General features: G+C 41.8%; 1 long non-coding RNA gene across 4 annotated transcripts; it reads right to left on the reverse strand.

Moving 5' to 3' along the window:
* Positions 1-251: 251 nt before the first annotated feature.
* On the reverse strand, positions 252-2,673 carry LOC117860277 (uncharacterized). 4 transcript variants are annotated; one of them, XR_004641434.2, is made up of 4 exons: positions 2,221-2,673; positions 2,035-2,101; positions 976-1,080; positions 252-853 (listed from the first exon to the last, which is right to left on the reverse strand). It is a non-coding gene; the product is annotated as an uncharacterized lncRNA (long non-coding RNA). The 4 variants fall into 4 exon arrangements; XR_004641435.2 differs by having other exon boundaries at positions 976-1,089; XR_004641433.2 differs by having other exon boundaries at positions 2,035-2,122.
* Between the last annotated feature and the right edge of the window lie 689 nt (positions 2,674-3,362).

A 3,362-nucleotide genomic window follows, 5' to 3' on the forward strand; every position in this document is an offset into this window, starting at 1 on the left:
GACTACTGATATATTTATTTAATCAGCATAAATAGCAAAATCATAGAAATTATCTAAACGTATTATTAAATCAAGGTTTAAACTACTTAAATTGCCAAGTACTTCAACAGGATGAAAGTACCATGATGGCTTTTTTAAAACAAAGTGTAGACAAAAAACAGGTGAATGGTTTCTTACTTTAGTTTTCTCTTTACTCCTCTCCAGCTCCTTCCCTACTTCTACCTCTTAACCCTATCATTCCACCCTGATCATTTCTCACTACTCAATTTATTTATTAAGATTGAACATGCATCCATTAACTTAAACTGATGACAAATTGTCTGCCACCAAGTTAATTACATCACCAGGTAGCACGTCAGGCCATAACTTAGACATCACCTGGCATCAAACTCACACCCAAACCAGCTAAATAATGTGCTATAGAATTACAAGCGAGGAGAATTACAACCAAGTGCAAAACAGAGAAGGCTAAACGAGCATCATTTATCATCTGGTACAAGCACACCATGTGAACTCAATTAAGAAAAGACATTTCCTTCATTGGGTATTTCCGCCTTCCATGACCAAGAATACCATCTCTAATCACAACAAATGCCACAGAATTCACCAGAAAACATAGGAATAAGGGTTTAGAGGAGGACATGTATGTGCCCCATCCCCAAGCCAGGACGTTTGAATATGGAATCAGTAAAATGGAGTGAACATGAGAAGGACTGTAGGTCAGGCTTACATCTAAGAAACCCATCATAACACTCCAGTTCCAATCCTGATTCAGGTTTGGTGGCTTACTTATTTTTGCCCGACATGCTTGCAAGAGATCATCAATTATGGCTACCAACCTTATCCTCCTAGCCTACCATGTCATGGGAAAAATAGATTATGTCAATCAAACAAATCTGATGAAAGATGAACATCACAAAAATGATGGTGCAGAATGGAAAAATATATTTAATTGTATTAGGCAGAATCAAGCACCTGCACCACATTCCTTCATACCACCAATCAGATGAACACCTTGATAGAGATGAGTGCAGAAGATGCAACTTGATGGCTCCACGCAGGGATGCTTGCTCATGTTGCCTACAAACACTAATACTGGCATATCACAGCTCTGTTGAAAACCATCAGTGTGGCTGCATTTAGAAAATCTAATTGGCACGGATAAACTGAATTTATGCCAGTGCTATAAGCTAACTAAAAGATTAGCAAAATCTAAGAAACATTAAAAGGAACAGGTTATAGGTTTTTTTAATCACTCAAGCAACATAGCCAGCTACACTTGGTGAAATGACATAAGTACAAACATAGCTTAACTTAATCACTACAATGCCCATCTATGGTCTCACTGTCTCCAACTAAAATAATCCAACGCATTAAGCAAAACAAATGAACCTACCTATTTGATCAGAAGTAAAATATATGGATGATACATCTAAGTATTTGAATTGATAAGCATGCATTATTCTGATCAACAAGCTAAGAAAAATACCGAATATAGTTTTCGAACAGGCAAGGCTTTATCAATATACTCCTGCCTAATATATCTAATATACCAGGTCTATTTATTTTGGAACTCATGCGTGCATCCATGGTTGATAAATAGTTTTAGAAGTAGATTTGAAGGTAGTTTATTTGCTCCATTCGTGACACTTAAAGACATGTTCATTTGACTACAGAGTATATCCTAATGAAAGTACAACAATTTTAATTGACATACCGCAGGATGCATCCCATTCAATGGTCCAAAACCATTTCCACAAAAATTAGGCATCCGGGGCAATGAATGCATATGATTTGAACTTGTAAGCTGTTAAAGTATGCTTGATATTCTCCTTATTTCTACGATATTTATTATTTTCCAGAATGCAAACAATTCCATCATGTACTGAGATATAGAAATATGGAAGTTCTACTTAATCATCCAATGTGCCTAAAGATAGCTCTTTTTATAAAGTCGGCTCCTATACAGGAAGAGAGCAGATGAATTAGTGAATCTGAGCAAGACTAGTAATATGAAACCAAATTATCTCTTACCTTGATTCAACATCCTGCCTCAGATAGATAGCATTAGCTATAGGACAGGCCCAAGTTGCTATTTCTCCTGCAGAAACTCCTCCAGAAACTGACACAAATGACGATCAAGAACACCAAGAATAGGGGAACATGACTACAACAATAACGCGAGTAAATTTCACAAATCCAATCAGGGTGTCGTCTTACCTGATGTCATCATGTGATGCAAGGGGCCTCAGAATCGGCATTGGACATCGCCCTGGGGAAGCATCCATGGCGGCGGCTGCACAGAGGTCGGATTAAGCTGCTACCAAGGCGAGCGCGCGAGGTGCGGTAGTGTGGAGGAGGCCACGCCGGTGGAGGATGAACAAGCGTGGGGCAAAGGCGGTGAGGAGCTCCGTCGTGCGGTGTCTTGGTCAAGGCGTGGGGCAGCGTTCATAGAGGGAGTCCGGGGGAGGCCGGACTGGTCAGGGAGTGTAGGAGAAAGGAGAGGCGGCGCAGACGAATGGGGAGGCGATGGCCGATGGGATGGGCGTGACAAAGAAGGAAAGAGTGAGGAGAGAGTAGCCGCGATCGGCGGGCTGGATTGACGGGCGGGACAAGCGTGGGTACGCGAGCGGGTAAACAAAATCACCAGTGATGTGGTCTTCTCGATGTGGCTTTGATGGTAGGGGGATCGTAAATGGAAACCTTCTACCGATGATCGATGATTGATTTGTGATTTGCTTGGATTCCGACATGGTCTATTTGGTAGGGATATTGGTAGTTTACAACCACAAATTTGGAAAGAGTACATTATTAAGGCTGATGATGGATTCATGGTGAAAAATTTGAGGATTGCGGTGGATAAGTCGGGCGGGTTGGAGAAAGCGCGGTGTCAAAAAAAAAATTCGATTTTGGCAGAATCATTTTCCTTTGGTTGTTTTTTCCATCTCCCCCTTCCTGTCACACCCCTTTGACCTGCGCAGTGGGTCCAACGTGAGAGGTATAGGAGAAATTGTTTGCGTAAAATATATTTTCAATTATTTTGGATCTTGGATCTTTATAAGTACACATGTAGCCTTTTTGTCCGGTTCAGTAAATTCAGCTCGCTTGTCGCACGCATCAGATCGGGCCGAGACGGCCGGAGGATCAATTTGGCCTCGCAGAATAGCTCGGCCTGGTGTGTGTTGTGTAGTGTGGGTATGGTTTCGATTTCTTGGATTGTCACGTGGGCCAGCCCATCAGCCCAGGCGTGGAACTGGGCCAAAACTTGGATCCACGCGAGCGTCGGTCCATATCTAGTAGTACTAAAACGTGAACTGCGAAGTACCGTATACGTCACTTCCTGTGTATCGTATTTTTCACTG

This window comes from Setaria viridis, chromosome 6, assembly GCF_005286985.2.
Source record: "Setaria viridis chromosome 6, Setaria_viridis_v4.0, whole genome shotgun sequence".
Classification (NCBI taxonomy): Eukaryota; Viridiplantae; Streptophyta; class Magnoliopsida; order Poales; family Poaceae; genus Setaria; species Setaria viridis.